The 12,978-nt window shown below is 41.3% G+C and overlaps 1 long non-coding RNA gene across 1 annotated transcript in view; it reads left to right on the plus strand.

Annotated features, from left to right (window-relative positions):
• The first annotated feature begins 1,045 nt into the window (after positions 1 to 1,045).
• The window catches only part of LOC147320036 (uncharacterized), a 45,229-nt gene continuing 33,296 nt past the window's right edge, over positions 1,046 to 12,978 (plus strand). The window contains exon 1 of the long non-coding RNA XR_015131197.1: positions 1,046 to 1,585. This is a non-coding gene — a long non-coding RNA (uncharacterized LOC147320036). The remainder of the gene's footprint in view (positions 1,586 to 12,978) is intronic.

Consider the following 12,978-nt stretch of genomic DNA (forward strand, 5'->3'; position numbering starts at 1 on the left):
TTCAGCACACTGTCCAAGCAAAACCAAGTTCACTCCAGAGTGTGTGTGTCTGTTTAACTGCCAGTAATCTGAAAGTAAAAAAACAAAAGCTAACTTCAGCTCCAGCCGTGTCTCATGTCATCTTTGAATTGCTAAAAAAAAAGAAAGAGGGATCCCATTAATGTTTTTTTTTCATTTTGCATGTGTGTGTTGTTTGTGATATTTGCTATTTGGAGTGAACTTTAAACAGCAAATGATGAAATTATGACATACACGTGTAAATAAATTCCCAAATTGACACTCCTTTGTAAACCTGTGTGATTGAATGTGCTTCACTCCAACACTGTGGGCTGTCCAGAAACAGCAGCTTCTTCAGATTAATTCAGAAGAGCACCACGAGTGGATGTTTTAATTTGAGTTATTTGGTCATTTGGAAAGGTCCAGAACAATTTAATACAATTAATCTTGCTGAGTGAAGGCAGTCATTGTTGCCATGTAGCAGCAGTAAGTGTTACCCTGATTGCGGCAGTGGTGTAAGTGTCCACCAGTATTATCTCTGTCAAGTGGCTGTCCAGGTATGGTTATATGATCTTGTGAGGTAAAGCTGCCCCACAGATTTAGGTACACACAGACACAACTAAAAGCTCCACACCCCTTAACGTGTGCACACGCATGCACACACACACACACACACACACACACACACACACACACACACACACACACACACACACACACACACACACACACACACACACACGTATGTGTATATATATATATATATATATATATATACACACGCCCTGCGTCTGACCTGCGGGTCAAGGTGCAGTGACTCTGAGGTTGTCTAACTGGGCCTCTTGAAACTCTTGCTTTGCATTCCTGCACCCAGTGGAGGGGGGTTGCCACAGACAGGGTTATTACTGGACTGAGAGACTGAAAGAAAGACTGATAGAGAGGGAGAGAAAAGCGACAGAGGGAGGGAGAGAGGGAGGGAGGGAGGGAGAAGGGGGGGTTGAAGGAAGCTGGAAGGTATTATGCACTATTTCCTTGCCTTCCTAGAAGCTCTCACTTGTTCCCTCCCACTCGGCCGGCATTCTGTGGCAAAGTAAAAGAAAACGCTGAAAACTTGAACCTGCTTATACTCGAGCTTCCTCGGCCTTCAAACGAGCTCACTTGTTTTCTTTCCCTACCCTTCCCCGCGTATGTTTCTCGCACTCTTTCTTGCTCCTCGCCTTGTTCGTCTCTCTCCCTCTCTCTCTCTCTCTCTGGGCTGTGTGTAAGAGGATCACTTTGTTTCCGTTGCCTTTTTCCGCGGTGCTGCAGACACACATGGAGCAGAGGATTGGATTTGAGGAGATACTGACGAAGTGCACAGCTGCAATGGTCCCCTCCATCTCCACACCAGGACTAAGCCCCCCCACCGACCCACCCCAGTGTGTGTGTGTGTGTGTTTGACTCTCTCCCTCTCTCTGTCGCACTCTCTGCTATCCGGCTCTCCGTGGGGTGGGAGTTGCAATATAGTAACTCAGAAAAATGGAAGTGGATTGGAGACAGACAAGATAGGAAGCTTTCGTTCTTGGGCTCGGACGTCAGGATCTGTGTGGTAAGTGCTTTCCTCTTAGCACTTTTGACAAGTTCTGTCCCTAAGAAGAATCCATCTGCCTGAAATCTCAGGAGCACTCTTCATGGCTCTATTGATTCATTTGTTGCCTGCTTTAACTTCTTTAGTTGGACTTTAAACTCCGTTCCCAAGTATTAACAAAATAAGCCTGATTTTCCTTATATTTCTTGTCAGTCTTAAATTAATTTGGTGACAGGAGAGGCTAGATCTTTGAATTTGTGTCCCAATGATTTTTAATGATTTTTAAAACATTTTTTTATTTTATTTGGTGGGAGGGGGGGCGAGGTGGAGAGATGGGGTGGGGGCAGTTGACTGGGGGAAGGGATTTTGAAGAGGTCAAAGAGAACGGCTCGGACAGAACAATGGTTGTGAAAACTTTACTAGTCATTTAGTTACGCCTCTGTGAAACATGTGTCCGTTTGTAGCCAGGGACCCGTGCTCGACTCCAAGGAGGCTTGCTGTGGAGGCCATTTATTTTAGCTAATTCAATTTATCAGCTGCTCAGTAGCTTCACTTTTTTATGAGTTTGGAATTTTTTAATTTGTTTTTTAAATGGGGTGGAGTGCAGTTGTGAGACACCGCACAGTATTTGAGACACCGTCAGCCTCACCAACCGACAAAACTGTTCATGTCTCGTGTATTTTACACCGTCACTGCTTTTACAGGAACGAAGTGATGAACAAGAGAAAAGAAATGAGACAATGAGCAAATGTTTTGATACAAAATCATAGAGAGAGAGAAAGAGAAGTTCCTAAGTTTGCAGTGGATACGGTGGGCTAAGCTTCGATCCACATTTCATCGGCCTTTGATGAAGCGCTTGAGGAATTCAGATTTTTTGTTGTAGTGCTGTTGAAGGAATAAATAATGCAGGTTACAGGGAAAGTAATACTTTACTGCCCCCCGAATAACTCCATTGTGTGAAATGTTAGGGGGACCTCACATTTCACATATGTGAGAAGCACTGGACCAACATTTATAATAATGAACATTATTTATATATTTGAGATATGTTATTGCTCAATAATTAGTTGATAATAATATATGATAGGACTTAAGATTTAGTTTGAATTAAAAAATCCTCTGAATTGTAATTTAGAAAGAATATTGTTACCTATTTATTTTAAGTAATGTTGTAGCTCATTTAAACTCACAAATGTTGGTGCAGTTAAAAAAAAGCTTCTTGTTTCCTGAATGTAAATCATCAGTTACATGAAATATATCACTAGCATCATTTAAAATTCACATTTTATTTTACTTTAATTTTTTTTGATGTGCAAATATTCTTTAAGGGTCTGACAAACTATGTAAAGTGTCAGTTTAATAAAGTAAGCCTTTTCACTCATTTGCACAGAGAAAGCTGTGGTTTGTGAGAGTCTTGAGAAATTAGCTGAGTTGAGCAAGAAACTCATTTTAGGAAGCTACTGAACTTTAGAGCCGTGATTTATGTGTCTCACCTTGATGGTTCACTGGCAGTTTGGGGTTTTTGACCTCACTCTTTGAGGAAATCAGAACCCGTTTCTCTGACCGCCTCACTCTGTGCCTCCCTCGTTCCCTTTGTTCATTAGACATCTCAGTAACATGGGAATTGAGTGTCTCGACTGGCTGTAATGGGCTTATTTCTCCTGTGAAAGGTAGTTTTTAGAGCCACGTTTTAAAAGCCTCAGATGTGCCTCTTTTAATTTATTTATGGCGTTCTCTGAACACAGTTGAATTTATAGTATGCAGGATGAAGCCTAGCTGCTACCATAGCTCCTTTATGCATGCACACGAGCTGTGCTGCAGGGTCTGGTTCTTTATTTTGATTATGTGGGTCATAGTGTTGTGAAGGAGCACAGAACTGCACATCTTCTTGGAAAAAAAGTCTGTCAGAAAGTTGGATTTCCAGCTTCAGCAGCGTAATATGAGAGTAAATAGAAACTTAAAGTGACTGCTCAGCACTGAGGATGATGCTGTCGATCGGTTTCTTCTTGGTGAATGGCTCTTTACACACTTGCAGCTTTTGCTTTTCTCTCCCAGTGTTAGCTTGAACAAATATTAAAATAATGTAAAAATTCCAGCTGTGCTCAGAAATATTTTTTGACCCTTTTTAGGAGGTAATGGCAGAATTTTTGGATTAAAATTACTTTTTTTCTTTTTTTACAAATTATAAAATGCACTTATTAAATAATAAAGTAAAAATCTGATTTGTAAAAATGACAAAAAACTTTACTTGAGTTTCTCAGCTCCCAGAATTCAGTGCTAGTGAAGAAGACTGCAGTTGTCTTCTATGACTATTAATCAGTTGGTACGGTGCAGTTCATCGTCTAATCGGAAACCCTCTCTACTCCTCTCTGGGATGCATTTGTGTATGTTTTCCAGTAGTATGTCTGCTGGCAATCTCCACTGCTGTTTTTTAAGCCAAGTAACGACATGTCGTCAGATAACCTCCCTGACCTCCCCGGGCCAATTTTAGCCTCTCCTGCAAGCCTGTTCTAGTTATAAATTAGCCTGGTTCTTGTGCGCAGGCAGTGAAAAGGAAAAGCTCAGTTAGGAGCAGTGATTTATTAGCTGTTAGGCTTCCACTGTCATGTGACTGACAGAGGTGTCATTCAGGATGAAAACAGAAACCCAGAACGCAGGCGAGATCCGACTGGTTCAGGAAATAGGAGGTGGTTTCCTTTTCTGCCACTCAACCAGGAGAGAAGTTGCATGATTTACATTTGAGTATTCCTGCCAAGTAGTGTTTGAGTCATTCTCAGAGCCTGTTAGTGCCACACTGTACTATTTACTATGATTTTCAAGGGTTTTAAGGTAATTGTCTGCGACGTTCCTAAGTTGTTTGTTTGTTAAAATCCATAAGATGAGAGACAAACAGGAAATAAAAATGAAATACTAAAATCTTTCTAAAACTTAAGTCTTTCCACTCAGCATCCACCTTGAATTGTCAGAGGGCATTTAGCTAAATGAACTTTCATTAAGAACTGCATTCGTTGAATCCTTAGATCAAACACTTACTTATAAGGGTTTAAAAGCTTTAAACAAGCCCTTCCACCCACGTCTTCCACCCTGTTTGCTGTTGTGCATTTTCCCACTGACTTCATCTCAGCTATGCCACGTCTCCCTTATGTTTCAGATAAATATGTTTGTACCTCATCATAATGCAACCTGTGCGAACCTGTGTGCTGGTAATCATCTATGTGATGTTGCCTGAAAACCGTGTTTTATTGCTCACTGCTGCTCACCTGGCTCCTTCTCTTTCCAAACACACCACCTTGCATGTGCTTCACTCTATGACTCGTGTGGCAGCTGTATACATACTGTGCTATATGCTCTATACGTGGTCAGGCTCATCTAAAAATCGATTACTTCTGTAAATCGAGTTTTGCTTACTCCGATTACGGCCTTAATGCAAGTAAGATAATTTTGTTAAGATGTTTGTATGACAGTCCCAATAATGTGAGTATTGTCTTACTCGGGTTATGATCAAATTACTAGAGTGCATGTAAAACCAGTGAGTGGAAGCCCTGTTTGTCTCTGTTTACCAAGCAGGCTGCTCCAGTTTTTACCTCTGACACATGAATTGTTGTAACAAAGCCTGGATATCACCAGGCTGAATTCAGGGAGGCTCGTGCTGTTGCAAGTGTGGACAGTAAGAAGTTTTTAGTCGTCATTGCTTTGTTTGTTTGTTTTTGAGAATGGCTAACTAGGAGACAGTTTCTAGTTGAATTTTGCTGACTAATGTAGGCACACAGTGTGGCGTACAGTTAATTCATGCTGTTCCAGGAAGAAATATGATCAAAATAACTCCTCCAACAATGCAGCTGTTCATAGAGCAGGAGTTCGTATCCCCGAAGGCCGAGAAGAGAGGAGCTTTACAGGTGCTTCTTAGGCCTGAGCAATGTGACGATCATGTATTGTGAACAATCTTAACTTGGCATATCTGCTTTAAAGTCATAAAGTTTGTGTCATTAAATGACATTCCCTTCTCTGTGTGATGTAGACAAAAGCATGATTGGTTATGACTCCTTGGATCATTAATTAGAGTTTATTGTAAACCAGAGACAGTATGGCAGATGAAGAATAGCAGCGAGCAACAAAGGAGTCCCAGAAACAGCACTTCTGATCAGAACTTTCAAAATAAAAGCAAGATACAAATTGAATGCAGACCTTAGTGACACTGGCCTCGATTCGACTGCAAAAATAGGCCCAATCCAGCGTTTCTGTTATGATACTGATATCTGGGCTTAGGCAATTTCCTGATGCAAGCATTTAATAGTAGTTTTCTTCATTTTGAGACTCTGAATAATTCAAAATTATTGCTTTTATAACTTTATCATCTGATATGTCACAATTTATATCCAAGAATAAAAACTTACTGGATTTGTATTTGCTAGTAAATTAGTAAGTGAAAACAGGAATAATTAAAAAGTAATTACAACATAAAAATCATTGCATTTATCACATTTCAGCTCAAAGTGAGAGTCTCTTGTAGTTATACTATTTTCCTTTTTTGTCTCTCACACTCTCTCTCTCTCTCTCTCTCACACACACACACACACACACACACACACACACACACACACACACACACACACACACACACACACACACACATCGGGCGTGGAGCTGACATCCATCCATTCATTTATTTTCTTAACCAGGGTTGGGGCCTATTCCAGCTGTCACTGGCTGAGTGGCGGGGTACACCCTTGACAGGTTGCCATCCATTCCATGGTGAAGTGAACTAATATTAACTGAGTTGACAACAACACTTTCTGTTATTTTAAGTGGAATAAAATCTTCCCTGCAAGTGTTAAAATGAACCAAAGACCTTCTAGCTTCTGTTCGTAATTGCTGTCTCTCCCTGAAAGTTAATGAGAGAGAGAGAAGCCTGTTCGGTTGTGTCAACTGTCTTGACCAAAGTTTGCAGCAGTTAAATAAAAAACTTTTTCAAACATAGAAAAAAAGGAGCATGAAATGGCTCCAAACTACTGCAGCGTTTCAAAGAGATTTTACTAGGGCTGGGCCATATCATACCGTTCACAGTAATACCGGTATAATGTTGGGCAATGATAAGAAAATGAAATATCACGATAGAATATGGGTAAAATGCACATGCGCAGTGCCTTTGTTTTCATACGCACATGGCGGAAAAAGCATGGCGGCGACGGAGAATATAAGAGCGAAAGTGGATCGTTGAATGAAACGATGAACCAGAACTGGTTTGTAAAAATGCTGCAGCTTCACTGGTGTGGAACTGGTTTAGCTTTCGTCCGTCAGATACACAACAAAGCACTATTTTTGGTAGCGCATGCTAGCGGGCCGTCGTTATTACCGTGTTTTTTGGAAAATACGTCACACTTAAAATCAATCCTTTGATTTTTCTGAAAGTCGACAGAGCCCCTTATAATCCCGTGTGCCTTATGTATGAATTCTGGTCGTGTTTACTGACCTCGAAACGATTTTATGTGCACGGCGCTCGAAAATCTGTCAAATGTTTCAGTACGACTTTGCTAAGCTACGAAGCCGCACCGCTTGATGGATTGTCGGAGCATTACGGCTGTCGTAGGCGGAGCCTCGCGGAGTGATACGTACTGCGCTTCAACATAATGTTACCGTATTGTGTGTGTATGACCTCTTTTTAAGTTGTGTGGATATTATACATGGTTATGCTGAGGATGTGTCGGCCAGTTTCCACTGAAATGCCTTTTGGTTAAACTGTCAGCAAGGAATTTGCATTTGCACTGTTAAATTTTTATATAACTTTAATGCACAGAAAAAACAGCTGCTTGTTTAAGTGAAAATACATTGATGGTTTTTTTTTTTGCACTAATAAAGTTGTGGAGTTGTAAAGTATTTTGTCTAGTGTCAATTATATCGTCAGTTATATCGGTATCGCAAATTTTCAAATGTATACCATGATAAATATTTTTGGTCATATCGCCCTGCTCTAGATTTTACCATTCTACTTTAGCTTTCCATCTAACTGTTACTCACGTAATAAGCAAAGAACAGGTTAGGATGCCTTTATTGATACATGATCCAGTTTTTTGGGTTGGGGATCCAAATATTCCATCTGTGAGTCCCAGCAGAGAGGACCATGTGGTCTACTGGCCAGACTGTAAAGATGGCAAAACACTACCAGCAAATCGTCTCAGTGTTTACTGATATGATTGGTGCAATCGTGACTTCCACAGAAAGACATCTTCAGTTTCTTAATCGAGCTGGTGGCTCGTGCCTCATCCCAATAACACTGTCCAAAAAACACGATCATCCATATGAGCACAATTGCAAACTGGGGTGGAACCACCGTTAAAGCCAAACTTTTAAAATGACTGGCAAACTCTTTCATGCACCAGCAGAAGCTTTTGAGCGTGCAACTGTTAGTACACCCATTCAATGATAAATGAACGGATTCTATTGCATTCTGTTCTATTCTATTAGCACCATAGTTTCTGTCCAAGGTGGGAATCTGCTTCTCTGATTGGCTAATGTTACAAACATCACATTATGTTTCTTAAAAAGGTCACCTGCTGGATGTAGTAAAACTCTCCCGTCCTTTAGCATGTGCCCAAACTCTGAGATGCAGGTTTACTTATTTATGCATGCCAGTTTGACAAGTCTGTTTGTTTTACAGAGTTGACACTCCCTCTCCTTTAGTACACAATGCACATGTAGCCCTCCACGAGGATGATGCACCATTAAACTGTTAGTTCACATGTTAGGACGTATTCTTAGGACAGAGATTTCATTTTTAAGTGCAATAATTTGTCATTGGATATTTTTTTAGTATTTGAGGAAAGTCATAGGGGTTGTTTACTCTTTACTTATATGGTAAAAGAAAGTCATGACTTTATGGGCGATTAGCATGACTTACTTTGACAAATAGCACGAAGTGCAAGAGGATGCTAAGTGTCATTCAACACTACAATAATGATGACAGATGATATGCGTCATAAGTCACTCATTATTGAATTATTAATGACCTGAGCGAAGTCTTGAGCATTGCCAATGGAAAATAACACAGATGTTTAGTGTTTGGGATTGTTCGCTGTGATAAATTAATCCCCATGGCTACAGTTTTCAGTTCAACCTATTATTACCACACGAAGAAGAAAAGTAGAACAACATGTCGGTCTTTGAACTTAAAGTGATGTGAAAAAAATATTATCTAAAAAGCAAAGCAAGAGTAGATACACACATACACATGAGCACACATGCAGCATTGGATTCTGGCACAAATGGCCCCCAAAGGGTTGTTTATAAAGGGGGTGATGTCATGTCTGTGATGGAGGCTGTGTCTCTTTACCAGTGATCCATTTCTTACCCAGCTGTCCTTTGTGCTACTTAGCAGAAAGGAAGAACAAAAGAAAGACGGATATAAAGATGCAAGATTATTTTACATTCCTTTCACCTCCAGCTCACTTTATACCTGCCATTAAAAGGTTTTAGTTATTGATACGATGTTTTTTTTTCTTCATTTGTTTTTGCCCATTTGATATTTTCTGTCCTTTGCTGCACAAATGTAAGGAGGGAAATAAAAGAGCACAAGTCAAACATTGTGTTTCTACTGTATACCAGAAGGCGGTTGTTGGAGTGACCGCGTCTAGGACGCTGATTAAACAGCATCCCAGTGCTTACTGTGAGGTGCTCACACCAGACTGCTTCTGCAGTTTTGCTATTTGAACACCTTATTTGAAAAAGTGCTCATCTTTGTACTTTCACTAATCCAATTTACATATTTATTATCTTATTTAGTGTTTCAGCAATTTTATTCTGGACAGTTGCCCATTTCCTGGGTCAAAGGATCATTGGCAATTTGTCTGCTTGTCTTTGAGCCAACAGGAGTTCGTTCTTCTGTGCAGACAAAGGGTCGCGGGACTTCTTTGTGGCATCGTACGTGTGTCTGCGTGTGTTTATGTGCGTGTGCGCATATGTCAGGTCTAGTGTTTCCAGCCCCTCGACTCTGCACTATTTTAAACAGCTTGGCTTCTTTAACCACCGCGCTCTCTATGGCGGGCACGCATATAAGTGCTGTGGGGGGGTTGTTGGGGGAGGGGAGTCCATATAGAGCTCAGGGGGCTCCCTGGGAAATGGTTTCCATACATTTAGCGTTTCCTCTTTGTGGTGCAGCAGGGTTGTCGCGTCAAAGCTGTGGTACAAGGAGGGGTGGAGGTGTTGGATAATGCAGACACAATGGGCTAAGGCAAACATTAGGAGTGAGACAAAGGACACTCCGCTTAGGTCACAGGGGGGGCAGCTCTTCCCATTATCTAAGGGAAGTGATCTTAACTGAGGGACTTTTTAAACCCATCAGCAAATTAGGGGCAGCGCTGAGCTGCTGGTGTGCGTTCGGGTCATGATCAAAGCCTCAAGAGTGGGTCTGTTTAAAGAGGAAGGCCGTAAAGCAAAGGACAGCAGTCACAACACAGCACAACATGAGGCTGGGTTAGCGCTGAGAGTGCTATCATGACCGTGTTATCATTGTCACAGTCGGGATATTTACTCATGGGAAGCAGAGGATAACTTCTTTCTCATCTGCACTAAAAACAGCACAAGCACCGTATGTCATATGGTCAGCTGAGTGTTTCTGCACCATACACGTGTGTTCTAAGGCGAGCCAATCTATAATCATGCTACACCTCTAATAAAAATTGGCATCAGTTATCTTTTTTTATATAGAATAACAAAATTGTGTTTCAGTTTCATTGTGTCAAATTATCATCTAGGTTTTTGTAATTGTGTTTTCTTTGGATATAGTACAACATTAGGTTTTACCTTTCTAGTATGACTTTGTATAGTTGTTGTCTAATCTGCTGTTCAGAGATTTGGGCTATACAGTATATTTAGCTTGAATTAATAATTTACTTAAATAATTTATCATTAAAATAACCACCAAAGGATTTTTTAACATCACTAATTTATTTAGACACTCCCATATTTGCTAACCACTTTAGAGCTGAGACGTAGGTCAGCTTTTAGTATTTTTTATGAGCTAAGCAGCTTGTCACGTTCCACTCTAATTTATTGCTTGAAAACAGAGTGTCAATTACGTGGTAATTACACGCTGTTAAAGCTACTGCTTAACTGCTGGACATTATGAACATTTATGTCTTTGTTTCTCACTAAACATTTAATTTATTGGGGTGTTCAACCATAAGGAAACAGTGCGATCAAAGCAATTAACCTGTCGTTAACAAATTTTAAAAGATTTCACTGAAAAATCACTGAAGAAAATTGATGGAGGGAAAAGCTAGAAAAGAAAAGCAGAAATCTTTTTGCCAAAAAGCTCAACTAAATGTCTCCATATTCACTTATTGCGCTTCTTCTCCTTTTTTTTGTTTTTTGAAACCTTATGCGTGTTTGTGTGGCTGAAGGACCATTATGGGACAGGCTTTTAAGGGAGATCTGGGAAGTGGAAACCTAATACTGCCTGACTGCTGCTCTTGTGTACATGAACCCCACAGCTGCTGGACAGAGAGGGAGAGAAACTGGGGAGAGAAAAATGGAGGAAGAAAGGAGGAGGGGATATAGGAGAGCACGGTGTGCTCGGTAATTAGTTGTCTGGTTTTGTATTGACCAGTCTGGTGCTTGGGCCTTGGGGACTGTTAAATTTGCAATTGAAACTGAAAGGATTATGCATCCAAAAGACATTAAACAGGAGCAATGAATAGATTGTGGGCCACACGGTGGACTACTTTGTTTTTCTTTTTTTTAATCTTCTTCCATCTTCTTAGACGAGCTCGTACTTTCCTTGTGAGAAGCTGATGTTTTACATGTTACAGGTAAATTACAAAAATGTACTGTAGGGTCATGACAGTTTTACATTGTGATAATGGCAGCCCGTTTTAAGAGTCAACCATTACAAAAACAAACACTACACTGGTTCGAGTCATCATTCGGGGTCAGTTTATTAAAAGCAGACAAAGTCTGAAATCATTGCCACATGCTACCTGCTGCAGAGTGCGATGCGAGTCTAATGAAATGTGTTTGAATGGAGACGTGGTGACCACGTGTGGGAATTGATGGCTCTAGCCTGAGCTGCCCAGGGGGGAAGGAAGATTTGTGTCTGTGTTTATTGGTGCTGAGGTTGCTCGTGCTTGCTGCAGTGGGCCCACAGAGTAGGTAACACCTTCCAAGTACTTGCTGAATCTTATGGCCCAGAGAGATTCCCTTTAGATGCACTGCCAGCGTTGATTTAAAACGATCAAACTGGTGTGCGTCAACAGTTTAGTGACTTTTAGCAGGGGAAAGCAGAGACGGGAACAGGAATCGCTTCAAACTAAAGTGTAACGTAGCCCCTTTCTAATGACTTCCATTGTGTGTTAGGGTCCGCTGTACCTGCCGTTCTCACCCTTGGGAATGGTGCAGCATGCCAAAAGTGACATCACCCTTGCCGTCGCAAGCCACACTTTGTTGTCGTTTCAGCCGTGAACCTCTTAACCTGCCAACACCACCAGAGTGAACACACGAGTGTACGGTTGTGTCAGTTTTTGCTGCTGGTTTAATGAAGCTCAGAGATTCACAGACCATACAGAGGCAGATGATGATGCCACAGTTTGAAACGATGAGGCTTTGACTTCTTCTCTTCCTATAATGTGGAGCTTTGTCTGAGTGGAAACGCTTATCGTTCAGGTGAACACTGCAGTGAGTACTCGTGCCCTCAGAGCTGGTATAAATGGTACGGCGCTGCAGCAGCAATGTTACTGTTACTGGCAAGTATAATGGACCCATCAAGCAGGCCAGACCTTACAGTGGGGAGGCAGAGGGTGACTTTTAAAAAGGCAGGCTATAATATGAAGGACCTCTTTGCTTCCATCTGCATCGAGCATTTGAACCTGCTGAACTGTGAGCCTTGAGTGTGTCTTGTGGATGATAGAGGGGTGATGTCATGCTCTCTCTCACTGTTTGTGTAGCTGGCAGAGCTGCTGGAGAGAGTCGCACACTATGACTTAGTCGAGAGCAGAACAGCCCTGTGGGACGCTGCCAGAAAGTTCCTGCCTGCTCCAAAAACTCTGGTTTCTGCTTTTTCCTCTGATTCTGCTTTGACACGATGATTCGAAATCTTGTACCAACAGTCCGTGTTTTTAATCTGTTCGAGTGTCCTGTGACGCTTTGCGACCCAGAGCGAGGAGGCACTCTTTGTAGATAAAACACACAATCTGGTCGAGATCCCGCTTTGTGATTATCACAACGTAAATACAGGAGAGCCTGAGCACAGGTGGCTGATGCTGGGCTGATGGTAACCAGACCGGACTGATGTGTGCATGGAAAAGAAATCACTGCTGTAATGTCACGCATAAACAAAGCCTATTTTCTAAACCTTGCCATGTTCGCTTGAAACATCATACAGCTGAGCGTTTTCACATTGCCAGAACAATGAGCCAACTCCAAAA

This window comes from Aulonocara sp. 'chitande type north' Nkhata Bay, linkage group LG10 (assembly GCF_057382095.1).
Source record: "Aulonocara sp. 'chitande type north' Nkhata Bay isolate Kocher_YH1m ecotype deep benthic linkage group LG10, A_spYH_male_GT1.1, whole genome shotgun sequence".
NCBI lineage: Eukaryota > Metazoa > Chordata > Actinopteri > Cichliformes > Cichlidae > Aulonocara > Aulonocara sp. 'chitande type north' Nkhata Bay.